The following is a 17,167-nucleotide window of genomic DNA, read 5'->3' as shown; positions in this document are numbered from 1 at the left end:
ACACTTTCTCCGGCGGACGGTGGTTCGGGCGATGGTGGAGAACTCTGGTGGGCACTGCAAACTCCAAATTGAAGCGCGGGTCAGGAGAGTGGATGCATTATGAAGTTACTGGCAAGAGCTGAGAGGTAGAGGTGCACGCATGGGAGCGAATCGAGCTGGGTCCCGTGGCGGGTCGAGGCGGCCGGAGTTGGGGAAGAAGGCTCCCTCGTGGCTCTACCAGTGGCTTGGCGTGGTATTGGTGGTGCGTAGGGGTGGTGTGAGTTCGAGTTCGAGCTTGGGGCCTCTATTTATAGGCGATCCGAGGGGGTGGCCGTGAACTGGATTTCTCCGGCGAGCGATTACGGCGAGGCAGAGGTTGGGTAGGGGGTTTAGGTGGCTAGGCACCATCAGGGAGGATCACTGGTGCCATTCCACCGCTAAACCTCGGTCGGGCAAGGCGTAATGCGCCGCTCCTCGACCGGGTGGCCATACGGGCACGGCGGCGGCAGAGAGCGCGCTCCGCGCCTAGCAGTTCACGATGAAGGATGGCAGCACGCATGGGTGAGTGGATGGCCACGCGGCGGCCTCGGGTGGCTTGGGCGGCGCCGTCCATGTTGCGCCTCTCTCTGGCAGCCGCAAAGCCGCTGCTACCGTCGCTCACGGGGTGGCGCACCTCCGCCTGCTCGTTGCCGACGTCCGCAAGCCTCCAGGAGATCGTGCGGCGCAGGGATAAGAAGGAGAGAACATGGCGCAAGGCGCCACCGCGGTACTGGCGAGATCGAGAAGGAGTTCTGAAGAAAACGACAGTGCTCACTGAAACTGTATCTCTGAATTTCTGAACATTGACAGAAACAGTGCCCATCAGGTGTTCGACGAAATGATTTGGCATGAAGAAAAAAATTTCTGGAGCTGGGACTTGGTGAGGTGACCTCTCAATGCACCCAGAGGCTGCCTGAATTTTCTCAGATTTTTAGGAGGAGAATTCAAACGAATTTCATCAAATTTGGCAAATCTGGTCCAAACTTGCAGCAAGCACAATTTGAAATATTTGAACTGGAGACCAGTGGATCTTCATGGATCTTGGTTGAGGGCTCTAAGGACTAGCTAGGGAAATTGCTTTGGAGGCAAAATTCAAAGTAGAAAGGGTAGCTCCTTTGTAAATCTCTAAGAGCTAGAGTAGAGGGCAGAAATTATTTTTGATGAGAAATAATTGAAGGAAAATTTATGGGGAGGTTCAAACTGCTGGATTTGAAGTATATCAAGACACAAAGATGGGGAAAGGCTTTTGGGAGGGGATTTCCACTTAGGTCATGGCAAGAAGGATTTTTGAAAGGGGAAAAAGATCACTCCAAATGCCATAGGGCTATTTAAAAGATTTTCAAAAATATATTTTTTTCCAAATGAAAAACACTTGGGTCTGAGTCCACATAAGATGGAAAAACCTCCAAGACCAAAATCAAGTCTTGGGTGAATCCAAACAAAACATTTTTCATAAAAGAAAGTTTTTGAGAGGAAGAGTTCTTTAGAAGAAAATTTTAAATAACACCCTTCAAATCAAATAAAAGTTTGAAAAAGCCAAATAAAATTTTGGGTGTCACAGTTAGTGGGCTGTTTTGGAGGGGTGTTGGGCTGCAACACACAGAAGGCCTTCGCGGTTACCCGGTTAACCGTTGGAGTATCAAACGACCTCCAAATGGAACGAAACTTGACACGTGGTCTACCGGTGGTATACCAGGGCCACTTGGAAAACCTCGGTCCATTCCGAGAACGTTTAACACCCGCTCACGAAAAGAGACAAGAGGGGGTGCGCCGGTGCATGTGGGAGTGTCGGATTGCAAAAGGGACAACGGGGAAAATGCTCGAATGCATGAGACGAACACGTATGCAAATGAGATGCACATGATGACATGATATGAGATGCATGACATGAAAAAAATGCAAAATGAGAGACAAAACCCAACCACGGAGGGAATATCATAACACATAGCCGAAAATGGCAAGAGTGGGAGTTACAAATTATGGCAAGTTACATCCGGGGTGTTACAACTTGCCACGGCATTTGTGGAGGGTGAGAACTTTCCCAGCTGGGTATGGTTCTTCCGCCAAGTGAAAATTGCCATCGTGAAGGACCGACCAAACGTGTGTGTCATTCATGACAGACATGCTGGTATATTGTGAAGGAAATATGCCCTAGAGGCAATAATAAAGGTATTATTTATTTCCTTATATCATGATAAATGTTTATTATTCATGCTAGAATTGTATTAACCGGAAACATAATACATGTGTGAATACATAGACAAACAGAGTGTCACTAGTATGCCTCTACTTGACTAGCTCGTTGATCAAAGATGGTTAAGTTTCCTAGCCATTGACATGGGTTGTCATTTGATTAACGGGATCACATCATTAGGAGAATGATGTGATTGACTTGACCCATTCCGTTAGCTTAGCACTCGATCGTTTAGTATGTTGCTATTGCTTTCTTCATGACTAATACATGTTCCTATGACTATGAGATTATGCAACTCCCGTTTACCGGAGGAACACTTTGTGTGCTACCAAACGTCACAACGTAACTGGGTGATTATAAAGGTGCTCTACAGGTGTCTCCGAAGGTACTTGTTGGGTTGGCGTATTTCGAGATTAGGATTTGTCACTCCGATTGTCGGAGAGGTATCTCTGGGCCCTCTCGGTAATGCACATCACTTAAGCCTTGCAAGCATTGCAACTAATGAGTTAGTTGCGGGATGATGTATTACGGAATGAGTAAAGAGACTTGTCGGTAACGAGATTGAACTAGGTATTGAGATACCAATGATCAAATCTCGGGCAAGTAACATACCGATGACAAAGGGAACAACATATGTTGTCATGCGGTCTGACCGATAAAGATCTTCGTAGAATATGTGGGAGCCAATATGAGCATCCAGGTTCCGCTATTGGTTATTGACCGGAGACGTGTCTCGGTCATGTCTACATAGTTCTCGAACCCGTAGGGTCCGCACGCTTAACGTTTCGATGATAGTTATATTATGAGTTTATATGTTTTGATGTACCGAAGGTTGTTCGGAGTCCCGGATGTGATCACGGACATGACGAGGAGTCTCGAAATGGTCGAGACATGAAGATTGATATATTGGAAGCCTATGTTTGGATATCGGAAGTGTTCCGGGTGAAATCGGGATTTTACCGGAGTACCGGAGGGGTTACCGGAACCCCCCGGAGGTTAATGGGCCATAGTGGGCCTTAGTGGAAGAGAGGAGAGGCGGCCAGGGCAAGGGCCGCGCGCCCCTCCCCCTAGTCCGAATAGGACAAGGAGAGGGGGCGGCGCCCCCCTTTCCTTCTTCTCCTCCACCTCTTTCCCCCTCCACTCCTAGTCCAACTAGGAAAAGGGAGGGAGTCCTACTCCCGGTGGGAGTAGGACTCCTCCTGGCGTTCCCCCTCTAGGCCGGCGGCACCTCCCCCCTTGCTCCTTTATATACGGGGGCAAGGGGCACCCCAATGACACAACAATTGATCGTTTGATCTTTTAGCCGTGTGCGGTGCCCCCCTGCACCATAGTCCACCTCGATAATACTGTAGCGGTGCTTAGGCGAAGCCCTGCGTCGGTAGAACATCATCATCGTCACCACGCCGTTGTGCTGACAAAACTCTCGCTCAGCACTCGGCTGGATCGGAGTTCGAGGGACGTCATCGGGCTGAACGTGTGCTGAACTCTGAGGTGCCGTGCGTTCGGTACTTGATCGGTCGGATCGTGAAGACATACGACTACATCAACCGCGTTGTGCTAACGCTTCCGCTTTCGGTTTACGAGGGTACGTGGACAACACTCTCCCCTCTCGTTGCTATGCATCACCATGATCTTGCGTGTGCGTAGGAAATTTTTTGAAATTACTACGTTCCCCAACAGTGGCATCCGAGCTAGGTTTTATGCGTAGATGTCATATGCACGAGTAGAACACAAGTGAGTTGTGGGCGATATAAGTCATACTGCTTACCAGCATGTCATATTTTGGTTCGGCGGTATTGTTGGATGAAGCGGCCCGGACCGACATTACGCGTACGCTTACGCGAGACTGGTTCTACCGACGTGCTTTGCACACAGGTGGCTGGCAGATGTCAGTTTCTCCAACTTTAGTTGAACCGAGTGTGGCTATGCCCGGTCCTTGCGAAGGTTAAAACAGCACCAACTTGACAAACTATCGTTGTGGTTTTGATGCGTAGGTAAGAACGGTTCTTGCTAAGCCCGTAGCAGCCACGTAAAATTTGCAACAACAAAGTAGAGGGCGTCTAACTTGTTTTTGCAGGGCATTTGTGATGTGATATGGTCAAGATATGATGCTAAATTTTATTGTATGAGATGATCATGTTTTGTAACCGAGTTATCGGCAACTGGCAGGAGCCATATGGTTGTCGCTTTATTGTATGCAATGCAATCGCCCTGTAATGCTTTACTTTATCACTAAGCGGTAGCGATAGTCGTAGAAGCATAAGATTGGCGAGATGACAATGATGCTACGATGGAGATCAAGGTGTCGCGCCGGTGACGATGTTGATCATGACGGTGCTTCAGAGATGGAGATCACAAGCACAAGATGATGATGGCCATATCATATCACTTATATTGATTGCATATGATGTTTATCTTTTATGCATCTTATCTTGCTTTGATTGACGGTACCATTATAAGATGATCCCTCACTAAATTATCAAAGTATAAGTGTTCTCCCTGAGTATGCACCGTTGCGAAAGTTCTTCGTGCTGAGACACCACGTGATGATCGGGTGTGATAGGCTCTACGTTCAAATACAACGGGTGCAAGCCAGTTTTGCACACGCAGAATACTCAGGTTAAACTTGACGAGCCTAGCATATGCAGATATGGCCTCAGAACACTGAGACCGAAAGGTCGAGCGTGAATCATATAGTAGATATGATCAACATAGTGATGTTCACCATTGAAAACTACTCCATTTCATGTGATGATCGGTTATGGTTTAGTTGATTTGGATCACGTGATCACTTAGAGGATTAGAGAGATGTCTATCTAAGTGGGAGTTCTTAAGTAATATGATTAATTGAACTTCAATTTATCATGAACTTAGTACCTGATAGTATCTTGCTTGTCTATGTTGATTGTAGATAGATGGCCCGTTTTGTTGTTCCATTGAATTTTAATGCGTTCCTTGAGAAAGCAAAGTTGAAAGATGATGGTAGCAATTACACGGACTGGGTCCATAACTTGAGGATTATCCTCATTGCTACACAGAAGAGTTACATCCTGGAAGCACCGCTAGGTGTACCACCTGCGCCAGCAAGTGCAGACATTGTGAATGCCTGGCAGTCACGTGTTGATGACTACTCGATAGTTCAGTGTGCCATGCTTTACGGCTTAGAACCGAGACTTCAACGACGTTTTGAACGTCATGGAGCATATGAGATGTTCCAGGAATTGAAGTTAATATTTCAAAAGAATGCCCGGATTGAGAGATATGAAGTCTCCAATAAATTCTATAGCTGCAAGATGGAGGAGAATAGTTCTGTCAGTGGGCATATACTCAAGATGTCTGGGTACTGCAATCACATGATTCAACTGGGAGTTAATCTTCCGGATGATAGTGTCATTGACAGAATTCTTCAATCACTGCCACCAAGCTACAAGAGCTTCGTGATGAACTATAACATGCAAGGGATGGATAAGACGATTCCCGAGCTCTTCGCAATGCTAAAGGCTGCGGAGGTAGAAATCAAGAATGACCATCAAGTGTTGATGGTCAATAAGACCACCAGTTTCAAGAAAAAGGGCAAAGGGAAGAAGAAGGGGAACTTCAAGAAGAACAGCAAGCAAGTTGCTGCTCAAGAGAAGAAACCCAAGTCTGGACCTAAGCCTGAGACTGAGTGCTTCTACTGCAAGCAGACTGGTTACTGGAAGCGGAACTGCCCCAAGTATTTGGCGGATAAGAAGGATGGCAAGGTGAACAAAGGTATATGTGATATACATGTTATTGATGTGTACCTTACCAGAGCTCGCAGTAGCACCTGGGTATTTGATACTGGTTCTGTTGCTAATATTTGCAACTCGAAACAGGGACTACAGATTAAGCGGACACTGGCTAAGGACGAGGTGACGATGCGCGTGGGAAATGGTTCCAAAGTTGATGTGGTCGCTGTCAGCACGCTACCTCTACATCTACCTTCGGGATTAGTATTAGACCTAAATAATTGTTATTTGGTGCCAGCGTTGAGCATGAACATTATATATGGATCTTGTTTGATGCGAGACGGTTATTCATTTAAATCAGAGAATAATGGTTGTTCTATTTATATGAGTAATATCTTTTATGGTCATGCACCCTTAAAGAGTGGTCTATTTTTGATGAATCTCGATAGTAGTAATACACATATTCATAATGTTGAAGCCAAAAGATGCAGAGTTGATAATGATAGTGCAACTTATTTGTGGCACTGCCGTTTAGGTCATATCGGTGTAAAGCGCATGAAGAAACTCCATACTGATGGACTTTTGTAACCACTTGATTATGAATCACTTGGTACTTGCGAACCGTGCCTCATGGGCAAGATGACTAAAACGCCGTTCTCCGGTACTATGGAGAGAACAACAGATTTGTTGGAAATCATACATACAGATGTATGTGGTCCGATGAATGTTGAGGCTCGTGGTGGATATCGTTATTTTCTCACCTTCATAGATGATTTGAGCAGATATGGGTATATCTACTTAATGAAACATAAGTCTGAAACATTTGAAAAGTTCAAAGAATTTCAAAGTGAAGTTGAAAATCATCGTAACAAGAAAATAAAAGTTTCTACGATATGATCATGGAGGAGAATATTTGAGTTACGAGTTTGGTCTACATTTGAAACAATGCGGAATAGTTTCGCAACTCACGCCACCTGGAACACCACAGCGAAATGGTGTGTCCGAACGTCGTAATCGTACTTTACTAGATATGGTGCGATCTATGATGTCTCTTACTGATTTACCGCTATCGTTTTGGGGTTATGCTTTAGAGACGGCTGCATTCACGTTAAATAGGGCACCATCGAAATCCGTTGAGACGACGCCTTATGAACTGTGGTTTGGCAAGAAACCAAAGTTGTCGTTTCTTAAAGTTTGGGGCTGCGATGCTTATGTGAAAAAGCTTCAACCTGATAAGCTCGAACCCAAATCGGAGAAATGTGTCTTCATAGGATACCCAAAGGAGACTGTTGGGTACACCTTCTATCACAGATCTGAAGGCAAGACATTCGTTGCTAAGAATGGATCCTTTCTAGAGAAGGAGTTTCTCTCGAAAGAAGTGAGTGGGAGGAAAGTAGAACTTGATGAGGTAACTGTACCTGCTCCCTTATTGGAAAGTAGTTCATCACAGAAACCGGTTCCTGTGACACCTACACCAATTAGTGAGGAAGTTAATGATGATGATCATGGAGCTTCAGATCAAGTTGTTAATGAACCTCGTAGGTCAATCAGAGTAAGATCCGCACCAGAGTGGTACGGTAATCCTATTCTGGAGGTTATGTTACTAGACCATGACGAACCTACGAACTATGAAGAAGCGATGGTGAGCCCAGATTCCGCAAAATGGCTTGAGGCCATGAAATCTGAGATGGGATCCATGTATGAGAACAAAGTGTGGACTTTAGTTGACTTCCCGATGATCGGCAAGCCATTGAAAATAAATGGATCTTCAAGAAGAAGACTGACGCTGATGGTAATGTTACTGTCTATAAAGCTCGACTTGTTGCGAAAGGTTTTCGACAAGTTCAAGGGATTGACTACGATGAGACCTTCTCACCCGTAGCGATGCTTAAGTCTGTCCGAATCATGTTAGCAATTGCCGCATTTTATGATTATGAAATTTGGCAAATGGATGTCAAAACTGCATTCCTGAATGGATTTCTGGAAGAAGAGTTGTATATGATGCAACCGGAAGGTTTTGTTGATCCAAAGGGAGCTAACAAAGTGTGCAAGCTCCAGCGATCCATTTATGGACTGGTGCAAGCCTCTCGGAGTTGGAATAAACGCTTTGATAGTGTGATCAAAGCATTTGGTTTTGTACAGACTTTTGGAGAAGCATGTATTTACAAGAAAGTGAGTGGGAGCTCTGTAGCATTTCTGATATTATATGTGGATGACATATTGCTGATTGGAAATGATATAGAATTTCTGGATAGCATAAAGGGATACTTGAATAAGAGTTTTTCAATGAAAGACCTCGGTGAAGCTGCTTATATATTGGGCATCAAGATCTATAGAGATAGATCAAGATGCTTAATTGGACTTTCACAAAGCACATACCTTGACAAAGTTTTGAAGAAGTTCAAAATGGATCAGGCAAAGAAAGGGTTCTTGCCTGTGTTACAAGGTGTGAAGTTGAGTAAGACTCAATGCCAGACCACTTCAGAAGATAGAGAGAAAATGAAAGATGTTCCCTATGCTTCAGCCATAGGCTCTATCATGTATGCAATGCTGTGTACCAGACCTGATGTGTGCCTTGCTATAAGTCTAGCAGGGAGGTACCAAAGTAATCCAGGAGTGGATCACTGGACAGCGGTCAAGAACATCCTGAAATACCTGAAAAGGACTAAGGATATGTTTCTCGTTTATGGAGGTGACAAAGAGCTCATCGTAAATGGTTACGTTGATGCAAGCTTTGACACTGATCCGGAAGATTCTAAATCGCAAACCGGATACGTGTTTACATTGAACGGTGGAGCTGTCAGTTGGTGCAGTTCTAAACAAAGCGTCGTGGCAGGATCTACGTGTGAAGCGGAGTACATAGCTGCTTCGGAAGCAGCAAATGAAGGAGTCTGGATGAAGGAGTTCATATCCGACCTAGGTGTCATACCTAGTGCATCGGGTCCAATGAAAATCTTTTCTGACAATACTGGTGCAATTGCCTTGACGAAGGAATTCAGATTTCACAAGAGAACCAAGCACATCAAGAGACGCTTCAATTCCATCTGGGATTTAGTCCAGGTGGGAGACATAGAAATTTGCAAGATACATACGGATCTGAATGTTGCAGACCCGTTGACTAAGCCTCTTCCACGAGCAAAACATGATCAGCACCAAGGCTCCATGGGTGTTAGAATCATTACTGTGTAGCCTAGATTATTGACTCTAGTGCAAGTGGGAGACTGAAGGAAATATGCCCTAGAGGCAATAATAAAGTTATTATTTATTTCCTTATATCATGATAAATGTTTATTATTCATGCTAGAATTGTATTAACCGGAAACGTAATACTTGTGTGAATACATAGACAAACAGAGTGTCACTAGTATGCCTCTACTTAACTAGCTCGTTGATCAAAGATGGTTATGTTTCCTAGCCATTGACATGGGTTGTCATTTGATTAACGGGATCACATCATTAGGAGAATGATGTGATTGACTTGACCCATTCCGTTAGCTTAGCACTCGATCGTATAGTATGTTGCTATTGCTTTCTTCATGACTTATACATGTTCCTATGACTATGAGATTATGCAACTCCCGTTTACCGGAGGAACACTTTGTGTGCTACCAAACATCACAACGTAACTAGGTGATTATAAAGGTGCTCTACAGGTGTCTCCAAAGGTACTTGTTGGGTTGGCGTATTTCGAGATTAGGATTTGTCACTCCGATTGTCGGAGAGGTATCTCTGGGCCCACTCGGTAATGCACATCACTTAAGCCTTGCAAGCATTGCAACTAATGAGTTAGTTGCGGGATGATGTACTACGGAACGAGTAAAGAGACTTGCCGGTAACGAGATTGAACTAGGTATTGAGATACCGACGATCGAATCTCGGGCAAGTAACATACCGATGACAATGGGAACAACGTATGTTGTTATGCGGTCTGACTGATAAAGATCTTCGTAGAATATGTGGGAGCCAATATGAGCATCCAGGTTCCTCTATTGGTTATTGACCGGAGACGTGTCTCGGTCATGTCTACATAGTTCTCGAACCCGTAGGGTCCGCACGCTTAACGTTTCGATGACAGTTATATTATAAGTTTATATGTTTTGATGTACTGAAGATTGTTCGGAGTCCCGGATGTGGTCACGGACATGACGAGGAGTCTCGAAATGGTCGAGACATGAAGATTGATATATTGGAAGCCTATATTTGGATATCAGAATTGTTCCGGGTGAAATCGGGATTTTACCGGAGTACCGGAGGGGTTATCGGAACCCCCCGGGGGTTAATGGGCCATAGTGGGCCTTAGTGGAGAAGAGGAGAGGCGGCCAGGGCAAGGGCCGCGCGCCCCTCCCCCCTAGTCTGAATACGACAAGTAGAGGGGGCGGCGCCCCCCCTTTCCTTCTTCTCCTCCACCTCTTTCCCCCTCTTCTCCTAATCCAACAAGGAAAAGGGAGGGAGTCCTACTCCCGGTGGGAGTAGGACTCCTCCTGGCGCGCCCCCTCCTGGCCGGCCGCACCTCCCCCCTTGCTCCTTTATATACGGGGGCAGGGGGCACCCTAGAGACACAACAATTGATCTCTTGATCTCTTAGCCGTGTGCGGTGCCCCCCTCCACCATAGTCCACGTCGATAAACTATAGCGGTGCTTAGGCGAAGCCCTACGTCGGTAGAACATCATCATCGTCACCACGCCGTCGTGCTAACGAAACACTCCCTCAACACTCAGCTGGATCGGAGTTCGAGGGACGTCACCGGGCTGAACGTGTGCTGAACTCGTAGGTGCCGTGCGTTCGGTACTTGATCGGTCAGATCGTGAAGACATACGACTACATCAACCGCGTTGTGCTAACGCTTCCGCTTTCGGTCTACGAGGGTACGTGGACAACACTCTCCCCTCTCGTTGCTATGCATCACCATGATCTTGTGTGTGCGTAGGAATTTTTTTGAAATTACTACGTTCCCCAACACTCGACGCCAACACCTCTCATATATACCCAAACTTCCAGAAAGAAACCTAGATCGGAAGTTCCGCCGCCGCAAGCCTCTGTAGCCACGAGAAATCAATCTAAGCCCTCTCCGGCACCCTGCCGGAGGGGGCCATCATCACCGGAGGCCATGGAGGAGGATCCCAGAGGGGCCATCATCGCCATGAAGGCCAAGGACCAGAGGGAGAACCTCTCCCCATCTAGGGGGAGGCCATGGAGGAGGAAGCACAAGGGGGAGAACCTCTCCTCCTCTCTCTTGGTGGCGCCCGAGTGCCATCGGGAGGGGAATCATCGCCGCGGTGATCGTCTTCATCAACATCACCATCATCATCACCATCCTCATCTATTTTACGCGGTCCACTCTCCCGCACCCCACTGTAATCCCTACTTGAACATGGTGCTTTATGCCACATATTATGATCCAATGATGTGTTGCCATCCTATGATGTTTTGAGTAGATATCCTTTGTCTTTGGGTTGATTGATGATCTAGATTGGTTGAGTTGTATGTTTTATTATCGGTGTTGTCCTATGGTGCTCTCCGTGTCACGCAAGCGTGAGGGATTCCCGCTGTAGGGTGTTGCAATACGTTCATGATTCGCTTATAGTGGGTTGGTGAGTGACTGAAACACAAACCCGAGTAAGGGGGTTGTTGCGTATGGGAATAAAGAGGACTTGATGCTTTAATGCTATGGTTGGGTTTTACCTTAATGATATTTAGTTGTTGTGGATGCTTGCTAGAGTTCCAATCATAAGTGCATATGATCCAAGAAGAGAAAGTATGTTAGCTTATGCCTCTCCCTCATATGAAATTGCAATAGTGATTACCGGTCTTGTTAACAATTGCCTAGGACAATTCCGCACACCGATCCATCATTATTCCACACTCGCTATTTATAATATTTAGTAATATATTCTAACTTAATGATAACAGCACCTACTTTTATATTTTAGCTCTCCGACATCATACAAAGTTATCCTCTTCATACCCACAACGTAGTTTTATTTCTCGTTTCTAGTTGGAAGCAAACGTTTGGTGTACGTAGAGTCGTATCAGTGGCAGATAGGGCTTGAGAGAATATTGATCTTACCTTTAGCTCATTGTGGGTTCGACAATCCATACTTATCACTTCCACCTTTGGAGATTTCTACGATGATACCCTGCACTTGGGGATTATCAAGCTCTTTTCTGGCGCCGTTGCCGGGGAGCAATAGCGTGGGGTTGATATTCTCGTGTAGGCTTGTTTGCTTTCTTCACTAAGTAGATTTTGTTTTTCCTTTTTGCTTCTGTTTAGTTGTGGGTGAAACATAAAAAAAACTAAAATAATGAAAATACCAAAAAAAATACTTGCCTCTCATGCCTAAAAAGTTTTTCAAAAAGAGAAGTGATTGGAAAGTTATGCATTGGAGAAGTGAGGGTCGACCTTGAGCACTTGTGTTCATGCTCACGGAAATAATGTATAATTTTTCATGGAAGTTTCTCTGTATATAATTATCCCCTTGTGTATATCCATTGTATTATAAAATTAATGTGTAAAGCTTTGGTTTTAGGATGATTAGATTGCTTGTTTAGTATGTGCAGAACAAAAACAGAAACTTTGGCTGTAGCGTGTGATTTTACATTTTTCACTGAAAGGTCAAATGGGTCTGAAACTTTTCGCACATTACTTCTGTACAAATTTTTCAAATTTTCAAATTTATTTCATAATTTTTGGAGTTACAGAAGTTTGCTAAACTTCCAGATTACTACAGATTGTCCTGTTTTAGACAGATTCTGTTTTTCTTGTGTTGTTTGCTTATTTTGATGCATCTATGGCTAGTATCGGAGGGTATGAACCATAGAGAAGTCGGAATACAGTAGATATAGTTCTAATATGAAAGTGGAATGAGTTTGAAACAGTACCTAAAGGTAGTTATTTGCTTTATTATACTAACGGATCTCACAAAGTTTTTGTTAAAGTTTTGTGTGGATGAAGTGTTCGAAGAACGAGGAGTTACCGATGTGAGAAGAATAAACAGAGGCAAGAGCTTAAGCTTGGGGATGCCCAAGGCATCCCAAGTAAATATTCTAAGGATACTCAAGCATCTAAGCTTGGGGATGCCCCGGTTGGCATCCCATCTTTCTTCCTCAACAATTATCGGTATACCTTGGTTTTTGTTTTGTTCACATGATTTGTGTCCTTTGTGTTTTTCTTTTTCTTTAAGAACCATGCTAGTATGATATGTCCCTTCATCAATTTATAGAATACTTCATGTGCTTCACCTATATCTTTTAAGTATGATCTTATAGAATTTCTCTTTGTGCTTCACTTAAATCTTTTGAGTATGGTTTTATAGAATGCTTCGTGTGCTTCACTTATACATTTTGAGCTTGGATATTGGTTAGCCTATATTAATTGTAGAATGCTCCATGAAGTTCACTTATATCTTTTGGATTATGAATAATACTATCATCTAAAGCGGGTTTGGAAGAATGTCAACTTTAGGAACTAGTGATCCCGCTATTCCGAATGAGAATAATTTTGCTTATGTAGAGAGTAGAAAAATTTATATGCTTGTAGATCATGAAAAGAATGCTTTATGTGATGGTTATATTATTGAATTCAATCATGATGCTACTGAAAATTATTATGAGGGAGGAATATATGCTTGTAGGAGTTGCAATAATATCAAGTTTCCTCTCTATGTGCTTAAAGCTTTGAAGTTATACTTGTTTTGCCTTCCTATGCTAGTTGATTCTTGTTCCTATAAATTATGTGTTCAAAAAATCCCTAGGCATAGGAAGTTGTTTATATTCAAATGTGCTGGTCATATTCTTCATGATGCTCTCTTTATGTTTCAATTCTTATCTTTTATGTGAGCATCATTGAAATCATCATGCCTAGCTAAAAGGCATTAAAGAAAAGCGCTTGTTGGGAGACAACTCAATATTTACCCTTACTGTTTTTATGTGTTTACATGATTAAGCTACTGTAGTGATCATGTTTTATAGCTTTTGTTTCAATAAAGTGCCAAGTAAGACCTTTGGGAAGACTTGGGTGAAAGTTAATGTGATCTTACTGTAAAAAACAGAAACTTTGCGCTCACGAGATTAGCTACCATTTTTCACAGAAGAGTGCTTTTGAGTTGATTATTTTTGCAGAAGATTAATAGACAAATTCCTCACGTCCACCAATTTATTTCATAACTTTTGGAGTAGGATAAGTATGGTTGCTGTTCAGATCATTACAGACTGTTCTGTTTCTGACAGATTCTGTTTTCATTGCATAGTTTGCTTGTTTTCTAGTTTCTATGGCTTATATTTCTCAATATAAATTGTAGAAATGATATGGTACATTATACATTGTGTGGGAACAATTATGAACCTTGTCTTAGACATTACCAAAGTGAATGATTTACTCTTTATCATACTAACCTATCTCACGAAGTTTTGTTAAGTTATGTGTGATTGAAGTTTTCAAGCTTTGGGTGAGATATCGATATGAGGAGAATAAGGAGTGGAAAGACCCTAAGATTGGGGATGCCCAAGGAACCCCAAGGTAATATTCAAGGAAGACTCAAGCGCCTAAGCTTGGGGATGCCTCGGAAGGCATCTCCTCTTTCGTCTTCAAAACTATCGGTATACCTTACTCGGAGCTATATTTTTATTCGTCACATGATATGTGTTTTGCTTGGAGCGTGTTTTCAGTTTTACTTTCTGTTTGAATAAAATCATTGGATCTGAAATATTGAATGAAAAAGAATCCTCCCATGGCTAGTTAATTATTTGACTACTCAGTGTTCTTCACTTATATCTTTTGGAGTAGTTTGTCATTTACTCATGTGCTTCACGTATATATCCTATGAGTAAATGGTTGAATAAATTGAATGTCATAAATCTGAATTTATATATGTTTCATATGCTTATAACATGGGGAGTAATGACTTCACACATAATAAGTATAGGTAGTAAACTCATTGAAAGTTAGCAAACGTGGAATTGGTCACTTGACCAATTCATGAAAGAATATTGAAGGAAGAGAGATTTCACATATAAATATACTATCTTGGACATCTTTTGTAATTGTGAGCACTCACTAAAATATGACATGATAAAAGGTTGATGTTGGACAAGGAAGACAACTTAATGGGTTATGTTTTCTTATATCCGAAATAAAGTATATTGTCATGGATCATCCAACATGCTGAGCTTGCCTTTCCCTCTCATGCTAGCCAAATTCTTTGCACCAAGTAGAGATACTACTTGTGCTTCCAAACATCCCTTAAAATGAGTTTTGCCATGAGAGTCCACCATACCTACCTATGGATTGAGTAAGATCCTTCAAGTAAGTTGTCATCGGTACATGCAATAAAAATTGCTTTCTAAATATGTATGATCTATTAGTGTGGAGAAAATAAGCTTTATACGATCTTGTGATATGGAAGCAATAAAAGCGACTGACTGCATAATAAAGATCCCTATCACAAGTGGCAATATAAAGTGATGTTCTTTTGCATTAAGATTTTGTGCATCCAACTTAAAATCGCATGACAACCTCTGCTTCCCTCTGCGAAGGGCCTATCTTTTACTTTATCTTCTACCTTATGAAAGAGTCATGGTGATCTTCACCTTTCCTTTTTATGTTTTATCCTTTGGCAAGCACATTGTGTTGGAAAGATCCTGATATATATATCCAATTGGATGTAAGTTATCATGAACTATTATTGTTGACATTACCCTTGAGGTAAAAGTTTGGGAGGCGAAACTATAAGCCCCTATCTTTCTCTGTATCCGATTAAAACCTTGAACCCATATCACGTGAGTGTTAGCAATTGTGAAAGATTAAATGATAGTTGAGTATGTGGAGTTTGCTGAATCAAAGCTCTGACATAGACCCTTCCTGAAAATAAGATGAATTGCAATTGTTTGATAAATAAGAGCACTGTTTGTTAGTTTTCAAGAAAGTCTATGATCTATACTTTAACATGTGAATAGATTGTTACTTGATCATGAAAAGTTTTATAATATGAGCTACTATTATGACATATATTGATGCTAGAAAAAGTGAGTGAAATTATCATTGATCGAACTTGTGCACTTGCTAGCATTCACACTTCATAAATTATTTCTTTTATCATTTACCTACTCGAGGACGAGCGGGAATTAAGCTTGGGGATGCTGATACATCTCCAACGTATCTATAATTTATGAAGTATTCATGCTATTATATTATCAACCTTGGATGTCTTACATGCATTTATATGCTATTTTATATGGTTTTTGGGACTAACCTATTAACCTAGAGCCCAGTGCCAGTTTCTGTTTTCTCCTTGTTTTAGAGTATCGCAGAAAAGGAAAGCCAAACGGAGTCCAATTGACCTGAAACTTGACGGAGCTTATTTTTGGACCAAAAGAAGGCCAAGGAGTCAAAGAGTTGGGCCAGAAGAGTCCCGGGCTGCCCACGAGGGTGGGAGGCGTGCCCACCCCCCTGGGAGCGCCTCCCTGCCTCGTGGACAGCCCGGAGACCCTCCTGGCTTGTTCTCGACGCCAACACCTCTCATATATACCCAAACTTCCAGAAAGAAACCTAGATCGGAAGTTCCGCCACCGCAAGCCTCTGTAGCCACGAGAAATCAATCTAGGCCCTCTCCGGCACCCTGCCGGAGGGGGCCATCATCACCGGAGGCCATGGAGGAGGATCCCGGAGGGGCCATAATCGCCATGAAGGCCAAGGACCAGAGGGAGAACCTCTCCCCATCTAGGGGGAGGCCATGGAGGAGGAAGCACAAGGGGGAGAACCTCTCCTCCTCTCTCTCGGTGGCGCTTGAGTGCCATCGGGAGGGGAACCATCGCCGCGGTGATCGTCTTCATCAACATCACCATCATCATCACCATCCTCATCTATTTTACGCGGTCCACTCTCCCGCACCCCGCTGTAATCCCTACTTGAACATGGTGCTTTATGCCACATATTATGATTCAATGATGTGTTGCCATCCTATGATGTTTTGAGTAGATATCCTTTGTCTTTGGGTTGATTGATGATCTAGATTGGTATGAGTTGTATGTTTTATTATTGGTGCTGTCCTACGGTGCTCTCCATGTCACGCAAGCGTGAGGGATTCCCGCTGTAGGGTGTTGCAATACGTTCATGATTTGCTTATAGTCGGTTGGTGAGTGACTGAAACACAAACCCGAGTAAGGGGGTTGTTGCGTATGGGAATAAAGAGGACTTGATGCTTTAATGCTATGGTTGGGTTTTACCTTAATGATCTTTAGTAGTTGCAG

The sequence above is a fragment of the Aegilops tauschii genome, chromosome 2, assembly GCF_002575655.3.
Source record: "Aegilops tauschii subsp. strangulata cultivar AL8/78 chromosome 2, Aet v6.0, whole genome shotgun sequence".
Taxonomy (NCBI): domain Eukaryota; kingdom Viridiplantae; phylum Streptophyta; class Magnoliopsida; order Poales; family Poaceae; genus Aegilops; species Aegilops tauschii.
The sequence above is the reverse complement of the archived record's forward strand: the minus strand, read 5'-3'. Positions refer to the sequence as shown.